The sequence below is a fragment of the Bos grunniens genome, chromosome 4 (genome assembly GCF_055505025.1).
Source record: "Bos grunniens cultivar Pamir isolate PY7600 chromosome 4, Bosgru_T2T1.0, whole genome shotgun sequence".
In the NCBI taxonomy this organism is placed as follows: domain Eukaryota; kingdom Metazoa; phylum Chordata; class Mammalia; order Artiodactyla; family Bovidae; genus Bos; species Bos grunniens.
Genome location: NC_141168.1, coordinates 92636090 through 92648134, shown reverse-complemented (window position 1 = coordinate 92648134; position 12045 = coordinate 92636090). Strand labels below are relative to the sequence as shown.

General features: G+C 38.8%; 1 pseudogene across 1 annotated transcript in view; it reads left to right on the top strand.

Annotated features, from left to right (window-relative positions):
- The window catches only part of LOC147374535 (histone deacetylase 9-like), a 300860-nt pseudogene extending 297898 nt beyond the window's left edge, over positions 1 to 2962 (top strand). The window contains exon 14 of the transcript XR_015162870.1: positions 2563 to 2962. The product of XR_015162870.1 is annotated as a histone deacetylase 9-like (transcript). The remainder of the gene's footprint in view (positions 1 to 2562) is intronic.
- The last annotated feature ends 9083 nt before the right edge of the window (positions 2963 to 12045 follow it).

Below are 12045 nucleotides of genomic sequence, written 5' to 3'. Positions count from 1 at the left end.
ATTTCCACTCCTCTGCTTGTTAGCCTTGTGTTCTTAGAGAAAAAATTATCTAACATTGTATATTTAATTGTCATGAAGATTAAATTATACATGTGACAGTACCTAGCACAGTCCTTGGCACATACTGCGAGCTCAATAACACTAGTTTCCTATTATCTATAATATAACCTCTAAAATCACCTGTTGTTTATTTGTGAGAGGTCTCACATTTGTCACTCCAGAGAAAAAGTAAGTGATGATTTCCAGAATCACCTGCTTTTTGTGAATGTCATGTGCTACAATAATGACTAATAATAATGTTTTGTGAAAGCACTTACAGATGGAATTTGACATTTCCAACTTGGGTAACATGATAATGACATTGTGATGTTGAGAAATTAGGTTCTAGGATTGGAACTGTCAATTGAGGATAATCTTTCAAAGTTGAGAGAGGTAGGAAGCTATTAAAGACAAGATACATTTCCATTGCTCACCTCCTAAGCCTCTCTTTAGTCCATCTCTTTATTTTTGTTCCATCCCTTATTTTTATTTTAGACATCATATTTCCTGCCTGTATTTTTGCCAAGATGCAAAATTGGTTTTCTTGCCACCACTCTCATCATCTGCTGATCAGTTGTCCATAATCTCTCCAGAAGGGTTTTTGAGAAATTTAAACCTGATGCTCTGCCTCTTCTGTTTAACATGGCCCCTCATCACCCACAAGTTGAAGGCCAAAGTCACTGACATGTTCTGTGAGACTGTGTGTTTAATTAGCCCTTGCCTACCACAGCAGTCTCTCTCATTGGGTTCCATCCAGCCCACATTCCACTTGTGCCTGGCAGTGGGGCTTGTTACCCTGGTAAAAAAGAGAGACTTGGATCTCTGCACATTTCTGTATGCTATTTGCTCTTCTACGAATACCTCACCACCACCATCTTCCTCTGTTTGACCTTGACTAACTTCTGATGGTCTTTCAAATACTTGGTCAAGTGTTATTTTTTCTGGCAAGTTTTTGCTCATCTTCCTGGCCTCAAAAGTATACATTCTTCTTATTACTGAGAGGAATCTCAGGATCAGTCAGGCCTTTCCCACATAGAATTGTCATGACTCATTAACTCAAAGGGCTTTCTCAACTAGACCATGAATTCCTTGCTGTTAGGGAAGCATCTTTGTGTCCTTCAACATCTGGCACAATCTTGGCTTTCAAAAAATGTTACTTCGTGCATGCGTTCATTTAGAATTTCTATCATTTGGTCCAAATTAAAAACCTTCTGGCTTTGGTCAGACAAGGTGATCCCAACAATAAAGTTGTAGTAGTAGATAACTCTGTCAGAAGGTTCTGATGACACGAGGGGTAGATGGGGAGACTGGGCCTCCCCCACTCGCATGATGTGACATCCAGTCCTTTGTGAAGCAGTAAGGTAAGGAAAGGCCAACCATGAAAAGTTAGGTATAGCTGGAAAGAATCTGAGGTTATCCCACTGTTTTTGAGAAGCAGAAATGAAGTGCCAAAGGGCCTTGCCAGCCTGTTAGGATGGTTAGAGGCAGAACTGGGGCAAGAACCCAGTTATCTTACCCCCCAATCCAGTAGTCACCCACTTGTGTTTTCTACTCTAGCATGACTTCTGTTTATTTAGTTTTGGGAAATAAGCTATTTACCATGCCAACTTCCCACTTAATTGGTCAGGCTGCTGAGATTTTTCTTACTTGGGGAGGCGAGTCATGTCAGCACCTAGGGAGATTCTCCTGCTTTGTTTTGGGGCTATGGAACACTTCACAAAGGAAAAAAAATAGCATAGGGGCTGCAAAAAGACTGTTGACTCTATTCTTTCATATATATCCCACTGGCATGTTCTCATGAAATTGCCTCCTATTTTCCTCTCATTTTCCTTCCCCTGCTTTCCTTAAAAAAAGAAACATCCGTATAACTTATGGAAGGGCGCCAACATCAGCCAATGCATATATTAAAGTTTTAAATCAGTTATTGTTCTAATACACACCCTGGGGTTGAGAAAGAAAGAACATCCAGGACTAACAAACCTGATTGTTCTGGCAAAGTTGCCATTCAATTCCTGCTGGCATTTCTGGGCTTTTCTTTTCATTTAATATTCCAACCTCATTAAAAAAAAAAAGTTAATGGCTCAAGTAGCAGTTTTTCACATTACTACTTCATTCAGTTTCTCTGTAAGAGTTCTACCTCCCAGTCTCGTGAGGCTTACCCAGAGGGCACAGTCCCCAGAGTTTGCTTACTTAGATGCAGAGACAGCTGTCAGTCTGAGGGTGAGTTCATTAGACCATGGATTATTTCTCACTATATTAACTTCTGAGCAAGGGAGAGACTCAGGCTTGGGAATATGAACCCTTCACAACTTGGCATTCTAGGCTGAGAAAAAGACTTAATCATAAAGTTAAGAAATCAAATTACAACTGCGTATAACTTTGTGAACTTTTTTTTTTTTTTATAACACTCTGAATTTTAACTTAACAACTACTCTGAGTTGAACCTATACATGTATTCTGATTAATACTGTTTGAACAAAAATTCCTATACAGTATGACGCATGTTTTTTCTTTTTTTTTTAGGCCAATACTGGAAGTCGGTAAGGATGGTGGCGATGCCAAGGGGCTGTGCTCTGGCTGGGGCCCAGCTGCAAGAGGAGACAGAGACTGTTTCTGCCCTGGCCTCCCTGACAGTGGACGTGGAACAGCCCTTTGCTCAAGAAGACAACAGGTAGGACTCCAACATGGAGAGGGGGGATCATTGATTTTGGTTACATCCAGGCTCATCATGAGCACTCATGAACCTCTCTCCAGCCTCTTCCCCTGACTCCTCCACCACCTGTCTTCTCAGAAGCCATAGAGGCCACAGCGCATGCTGTCAGCTCTTAGGAATTGACGTGTTTCATTCTCCATGAGAAGCACAGAGCTGGAGCATGTGGCTGCAGTTCACAGAGAGATAGAGGGATGAGAAGGTGAGAAAAGTCACTCCTTGGTAGATAATTTTGTGCAGATCATTATGGAAAAAGCTTCTTGTGGACTTCTTTCCTTAGTTATCTCTGTTTTTCAAGATACTATTTTTCTTTCTCTCATCATTCTGAAATTACTAACAAAGGGGGAAAAGGGGAGCAGAAGCTGGAGGTATGGCTTGTCAGTTGCATAACCTTCTATGACTGTCCATGACATACAACTACTGGATGAAGAGAAAAGTTACCTCCCAAGGAGATAGGAATGTGTGTAAAGGAATGTATGGACTTGGGTCTGATGTTATTTTACTTTATGATAAGAAGGTGTTGATTTTAATAAGCCTTCATATGAATAGTTTTCAGGGAAAAAAATGATGACCTCAGTCCATGGGGTCGCTAGAGTCGGACACGACTGAGCAACTTCACTTTCACTTTTCACTTTCATGCATTGGAGAAGGAAATGGCAACCCACTCCAGTGTTCTTGCCTGGAGAATCCCAGGGATGGGGAAGCCTAGTGGGCTGCCGTCTATGGGGTCGCACAGAGTTGGACACGACTGAAGCAACTTAGCAGCAGCAGCAGCAAGATTGCTTCCTTTTAAGAAATGTGTGTACATCTTGGTGTTCAACAGACCATGCTACATTCAGGATTTTTTTCACGTGTATGAAGACCAAAACCCCCACACATGTACGAAAAGTAACGGTGCTCTCTGTGGAGGACTTCAGAGTCACATTTCTTCAGTTTAAAGATGACTAGGTGAGGCTTTACTAAAGCTCTGCCAGCTTGCACTTCTAAATTGCTTCTGAGGGTGAAATTGAACTCCCTCTGTCAATAACATCACCGTTAATTACACAGATCCTGCTACTAGTACATAAGTTGGCAGTTTTCCCAAGAATGCACAAATTCGAACAGTTTTAGCTTTCTTGCTTTTACTGGGTATTCAGAGTTTAATGGATTTAACATCTTGCTTTGTCCATAAAGAGCAGGAGATACATTGAATAATAGATTTTTGTGCAATTGTTTTTTCTTCCTACAACCACTTAAAAAGGCATCTTCATATGGGTATCTGAAGCATAAGGGAAAACTTATTTTACATCTGATAATATGAACTAACCTCCTGCTGTTCCCAGCTAAGAAGCAAACCAAGTTCATAATTCAGAGGTGTTGTAGTTATTCCCAAGGCCAAATACAGTTAGTTGTCTGTCATTTGAGGGCTGTAAAACTAAGGAAACTAACATCTGTTAGTGTTGGATGTAAAAGGAGCATAGCTATTCTTTAGAATTCATTTAATATAGAGAAGCAAAGCTAAATTCTAGCCTGAGTGGAGTGAATTGTAAGTAATTTCTCCCGTTAAATTGCAGAGCTTAGAATAGTTAAGAATAGTAAGCCCTGTTGTGAGCCCCATGTAATATAAAAATCTCGGCACTTTGCAGGAATTGCTCTGTAAGCATGCTTGTTTATCCTTAGGTACACAGTGTGCTTGACTCCTGATAAGCTACAGGGACTTGACCCTGACTTCAGTTCACAGTGATTTTTAAGCTTCATCTGATGGCAGAGAAAGGATGGGGGAATATGAATGTTTTGATGTACAGGGGAACAAAGTTGAAGTTTGTGGCTTGAATTCATGTTTCTTTATCAGCTTTAAACATTGTATCTATTTTGATTAATTTTTCTTATGGGAAGGAAAATGGTTTTGCTTGAAATATTTTCTGTGGCTTTGAACTCACTTTTTCAGCAGTGAAAAAGAAAAAATTCTTCTAGAACTGGCTTTTGCATTTCTGTTGAGTCAGGCATGAATTTCATCACAGAGAGTCAGACAGGGAAAACCCTTGCAAGCCACAGAGCATTTATTCTTTTCACAGGAATGCTATCAGAATTGTCCTCCTACTCGATATAGAAAAAAATGGCTTTCACAATGAGGTAAAGAGGTAGAAATGTTCTTGGGCCTTTGTTATGAATGCAATGTTATAAGTACACAGGAAATTGAAAAATTAGAAAAATCAGAGAGCTAAATGGATGGAAAAGGGTGAAGGCAAGATTCTTTTTATAGGAAATTCTTGCCAGTTATTTTGGAGAATATATTGGTGTTTGGAGTGAGATGACTCACTTTGCACTAAGATTTTGGGTAAAGCAGCTCTTTTCCTGGCCAACTCATATCTGACTCATTTACCACTAGTGAATAAAGGATAAAATGCTCCTGGCTAGGAACCATTGTAAGTATTTTTTGTTCATTTTTTTTTGAGGGGGGCGGGCAGGGGGAGGTGGGCGAGATGACAGCACAGTGCAAAGTCTTTTCATTTTTATAACTCACTGATGGATCATGAATAACAAATTATTAGAAAAAGGATGGGGATTCATTTGGGGGATGGTTGACTGAAGTATAGTTTTCAAAACATAATTTTCAGGTGGCAAAGGACTTGAGCAGGAAGGAAATGACTGGTGGTGGGTCAGCAAAAAAACAACAGGACAAAAGGAGAAGACAAAGCTAAGTGGGACCAAGGTCTATGTTCAAAGAACGTGAACCAGGACTGGGCATGTAGAGCGTGTCGTTGGGGAGAGAAGGCAGTGGTCTTAGCTTTTTTCATGTGTCAGGAGACTGCACCTTTAAAAGATGATAGTTTGCATTGGTCAGGTGTGTCTCAGATGCTTCTACTTTGGAAAGGCCAGTGCAGTGCTGAGGTTTATTCTTGGATACCAGTTCAGGCCCTGCTGAAAATCAAGGACAATTTCTCTCTGGCAACCAAGAGTTCAGAATGATCAACCCCTAAGTTATTGGGAGCATATTTACACTCTGGATTTTCTGACTGTTTTTTAATCAAAACAAAGTTAGGTTTTCAAATGTCAGTTTATTGATTATAGTGTCAGTCACACAGCTGAGCTACCAGGGAAGCCCTTTCAGTCACACTGGAACTTCATCATTTCATCTTCAACTTCTGTCAATTTTTCTCATGAAAGAGATGATCTCAAGTCATTATATTATACATAAGCATGGGAAAATGTGTCATTTTGAATCTTGTCATTCTGTTTTTTGAATAACCTATCTCATTTACGTATATGAAAGTATAATAAGCTGGAAACTTCTAAGCATCTGCTTTGGCTTTCAGTAGCTTATCAGTAGTGGCAAGGACTTGATAACCCCATTTTCCTGTATCTGGAGATTTATATAGAAATAGAGACCTATTAAATACACATTTATGTCTAATAGAAATACAACTTGGTTTTCCATGTTTGGGGATTGTCTCTTACGGGTTTCTGGAAGCTAAATGTTGCAGCAGTTATTCAAGTTTCTGATTTTTCTCTATGATACCATTATTTTGAGCACTTGATTTATCTAGCCAGGCAAACATTCCAGTATTCATTTTATTCTTAATTTTCATCCAGTGTCAACAATTCATTAGTTGAAAAGTGGGCTGAGATTAGGAAGCTCCTAGTAAGGGAAAGGACAGTATGCCCCTTCTTACCTTCCTGTCCTCCTCCTGGGCCCATCATTTTTCTCTGTGTTCAGTGCCTTAAGTGTGTTCTTGGGATGTGTGTGAACTCTTAGGGAATAAATCCAGTGTGTTTGAGTTTGTTTACAAATAAGTGTTTAATTTGAAAAAAAGAAACAATATACTTCTTCACTGTTATCTTCTTACCACTACAGAGGAAGAGGAGAGTGTGACTCTGGAATCAGCTTTGTATGTGCTCAGTGACTTTAGCTGTGTCTGACTTTGCAACCCCATGGACTCTAGCTTGCCAGGCTCCTCTGTCCATGTGGTTCTTGAGGCAAGAATACTGGAGTTGGTCGCCATGCCCTCCTCCATCGGATCTTCCCTAGGTTCAAATCCCATCTCCAAATTAAGCAACATGTGCCTGATCAACAGTTATTATCTCTCTGGGATTTACTTTCCTTGTTTTTAAAATGAAGGGGAAATTTCATAGGGTTTTGAGGATGAAATGAGATAATTCATCTTAAGAACTTGACAACATGGTAAATACTCAGTATTAAGGTTGGCTTTTATTATTTTTCTGTCATTTTCCTGCTGCTTCAGTTTGCATTGTTGTTTTCCCTTCCTTAATATATTGTTCATCATCTAGTGACCTACAATATTAGAAATAGATTGTACCTGGGCATCTGTATGTTTAATATTTAATATGTTCATAGGTTAAATCAGTAGTGTAGTCATTAAAAATAAGAGATTGATAATCACTAAGCAATAAATTGATTCAATTAACTAATCTTGTGATTGGCTGACGAGAACTGTTACAATGCCTAATACATTGTAGGTAATAAGTACTTTGTACTGAAAGAGTTCAAGACAGATGATGAAACATTGTTAAAATGGTAATGGCAATTCGTAGTACTGTGTGAGCTTTCTTTGTCTTATTGTCTCTATTTACTATTTTCTGAGGGAATCAATGTTTTTATCTTTCTATAAGTTTTCAAAATGTGTGTTTTACATTTTTCTTCCACAGTACCATTGACAGTATCCATTTTTCAGATACGCTGGCTGACCAGAATCCATAGTACTCATACCATAGAGATGGATTAACTGAGGAAACATAATAGAGACAGGAAGGGAAAGCAAAGTGTCTGAATGGAGAAAGGGATTGTCTTTGGTGAGGTGAAGGGGGATATGGGAATGACGCTGACAGATGCCAGGATTATTCTGTGATCTGCAGGACGAGGCAATGGCACCCCACTCCAGTGCTCTTGCCTGGAAAATCCCATGGACGGAGGAGCCTGGTGGGCTGCAGTCCACGGGGTTGTGAAGAGTCGGACACGACTGAGCGACTTCAGTTTCACGGACTACAGAAGGAAATGGCAACCCACTCCAGTGTTCTTGCCTGGAGAATCCCAGGGATGGGGGAGGCTGGTGGGCTGTCGTCTGTGGGGTTGCACAGAGTCGGACATGACTGGGGCAACTTGGCAGCTGCTGCGGCAGTAGAAGCAGGGAGAACATCTGGTCCATTTAAACATTTTCTGATTATTTTCTACATGCCAGACAGTGTTGAGAGTGAGGGTCACAGAGTTTCCATGGAGTCTTCAAAATTTTCACATATTCGGAGATTGTATTCATTTTCTCTTACTATCCTAAAGAAAATATTACTACAGACCTAGTGGCTCAAAATGACAAAAAGGTCAGAAGAGTGACAAGTTTCTGGGTTAAAGTATAGAGGTTGGCCAAGTCTTGTTCCATGCTAGAGGCGCTAAGGGAAGAGACTGTTTCCTTGCCTTTCTCACTTCCTAGAGGCTCCCGCATTCCTTGGTTCGTGACCTCTTTCCTCTGTCTTCAAAGCCAGCAATTTCACATCTCCGACCTTTGTGCAGTCTTCATCCTCTCTCTCTCTCTGACTGAAGGAGGAAAAAAGCTGGCTCAAAAACAGGGAGGTCTCTCTGCTTGTAAGATCCTAGCATGGTCCCACCAGGATCATCTCTCTGTCTCAAGGTCCTTAATCTTACCATATTTACTAAGTCAGTGTTGCTATGCAAGGAAACATATCCACAATTTCCAGGGACTAGGACATCTTGGTGGGGGGCTATCATTCTTTCTACCACAGGATCAAACGTACACAACCAACTACAGTAAATGATAAGTCATTTGATAGACTGAGCTATAGGATCAAAGAAGACTTAACATAGGCCAAGAACTGGGAACAAACCACAGAGGCAGGACAACTGAGCTGGGGTAGAAAAATGGAGGGTTTCACCTAGTAAGTAAGAACAGAGGCATCCAAGATAGAAACAATAGTTTGAGCAAGCCATCTAGTTTTTAAAGTTTTTATTTTATATTGAACTATGGTTGACTCACAATGTTGTGTTAATTTCAGGTGCACAGCAGAGTATACATGTATCTATTCTTTGTCAAGTTCTTTTCTCATTTAGGTTATTACAGACTGCTGATCAGAGTTCCCTATGCTATACAGTAGGTTCTTATTGGTTATCTATTTTAAATATAGCAGTGTATACATGTCGATCCCAAAGAAGTACCTTGTCTTACATTTAGGTCTTTAATCCATTTTGTGTTTATTTTGTATATGGTGTTATGGAGTACTTTAATTTCATTCTTTTACATGTACCTGTCTAGTTTTCCCAGCATCACTTATTGAAGAGATTGTCTTTCCTCCATTGTAGGATCTTGCCACCTTTGAAATAGATTAAATATCTGGTTTTGATTTGCATCTCCCTGATAATTAGTAATGTTGAACATCTTTTCATGTACCTGCTGGTCATCTATTAAATATGTATCTTCTTTGGAAAAATCTCTCTTCAGATCTTCTGCCAATTAGGGTCTGTTGTGAATAAAGCTGCTGTGAAGTTGTTAATATGGAAAAAACACATAACATTTACTATATGGACCATTTTAAGTACACAGTACAGTAGTATTAACTGTATGCCCATATCTCTAGAACTTTTATCTTGCAAAACTAAAACTCTATACCTATTAAACAACTTTCCTTTTCCCCTTAGCCTAGCTCCTGGTAAGCACCATTCTAAGAATTTGATGACTTTAGATATATATGTGAATCATGCAGTATTTGCCTTTTTGTGACTGGCTTACTTTACTTAGCATAAAGTTGTCAAGGTTTATTATCCCTGTTGTAGCATATGACAAAATTTCTACCTTTTTTTATGGCTAAGTAATACCTCATTGTAGGTACATACCACATTTCCTTTATCTATTCATGTGACAATGGGCATTTAGGTTGCTTCCACCTCTGGCTAGTGTGAATAATTCTTCAATGAATGTTAAGTATATAGTCTATCTCTTCAAGATCTGATTTGAATAATTTTTACTATATACCCACAAGTGGAATTCCTGGATCAGATGGTAATTGTTTTTAATTCTTTGAGAAACCTAAGTATTTATGAAAGTTTTGTACAGGTTTTACTTTGTGCCATTTTTCTTTCCCACCAGCAATGAAAGACAGTTACATTTGTCTTATATCCTCACCTGCACTTGTATAATGGGTCCTTATTATTTTAGCCTTTCTGGTGGGTATGTAGTGAAAGCACAATACACTATCCAATTTTCTCACAAAAGCTATATATTCATGTCCATATCAGGCCTTCTTGGCACACACCCTCCCTTCTGATTGGCATACTTAGCTTGTCTTCTCACTGACCCTTCACTGGCTTTCACATTGTCCTCCAGCTTACCTTTTAGAGCGCAGATCAAATATCACTTCCTCTTCCTGGAGAATTTTCACTGACTATTAATACCCAAATTAGATCAGGCCCTTCTGTTCCATCAGTACTGTGTCTCCCCTATACCTCCCGCACATAGAACAGAGCCAGGGCTGTATCATAGACACTCCATAGATTTCTTTGATCACTGAGAATCTCCGTAGTCTGAGGAGTGTGCTGGCATTGGTGGAGATGCGAGGCTTTGGAGCTCTCACAGTGAACTATGGCAGAATTCTGGAAAGCAGTTTACTACCATTTTAGTCAACACAAAGCAAAAAACCTGGTAATCTTGCTCCTAGAAATGAATACTGAAGACATTCTCATCCAGGGTAATTACAGGTACTAAGAAGTTCACCACAGCTTCTTCATGATAGGTAAAAAGGGAATCATCAAACCCAGTGCCCATTATTGGAAGAATGAAGGCCAAAATGTGAAGGTTACACCATCAAGGAGATGCCATGTATTACTTGGCTGCTACAGACTAGATAACGATAACTGCATACGGTGATGTTTATATAATGAATGTAGTACTCAGTGAGAAAATTACACAACAGAAATGATAAAATTTACAGATAAAATTTATATAAAATGAAAATATATGTCCATAAAACAATAATATGTAACTTTAAGGAATCCTATGAACAGAACAATGTACATAACAAGAATTAGATTGCTTACCTTGGAGGAGGATGAGGAAAGTACAGGGATTAAGTTAAATCAATAAACCAAGAGGAAATGTGTCTTAAAAATAACATTAACATAAATTAACAAATGCTGCTTTAAAAATCATAGGAAACTAAATATCCCTTTAAGGAAAAATATAAGAATTTAATTTTATGCTATATCTTGTCTCAAATTCTTTCTGCTTTTTTAGTTTTGTAAATTAACTATTGTGATTGCTGGACTAAACTCATCCTTCACTTAATGTATGAAATCTTTGGCCTTCATCAATAGAGGATTGTCTGTGTTCACTTCTTCTTATTGTTGTAGAAGTTTATGTCTTTCAGCCAGCTGAACTATTATACAAAAATTTATCTTTGAAGGTTTTACAGTTATTCATGACTTTTCTGTATCTCCACCTCACCTAATTGCAAATGGAATTAAATCCATATACTGAAGAAATCTCTCCCTTTCACCCATCTCTTACCACAACTGTGTTTCTGTTAATCAAGGTAAACCTGGTATCTGTCCATAGAAGATTAAAGTGGAGAGCCCCCACGTTTCCAGAGTACCAAAAAACAGACACTTAAGGGTCATCTCTAACCAGTTCACTTTCTAAGTGTTTAATGAAGATAATTTCTTAACTTAAAAGAATATGTAGACATGTAACAGGGGTTAAGTAATGATAATACTATGTCCACTGAGAGCTATGGATATGAGAACACCCAGAGAGCAGATCACACAGTATTATTTCAGTTTTAAAGAGACCATGACTTACAGGTAAATTTTAGAAAATGGCAGAGCTGGGACCTCAACACATGGCATCTGCCTTGAAATCCAGGATATTTTCCAACTACTGTGTTTTTTTTTTTAATTTTATTTTTAAACTTTACATAATTGTATTAGTTTTGCCAAATATCAAAATGAATCCATCACAGGTATACATGACTACTGTGTTTTAAGACAGAGATTTGGCTGGTTGTGTGTATTCATTTCATTAGAATGTAAATTAACTATTTTCCCAAAAGTGGTTAATATAAAATGACTTTGGAGAGAGGATAGTGAAGAGAAGTATCTTTTTATATTGTACCTCAAAGCCTTCATGTTTTAACAGAAGCAGCTTCATTCTGCAGTGAATGGTTTGTGCTGAAGACACTTTGCTTACCTCCTCAGAGTCTAAGATAAATGCCTGGAGAACTCACACATCTTCCACCCAAGGCAGATATGTGCTCTTTACTTCTTTGACCCCTGAGACATTCTCTACTCACCACAGTCT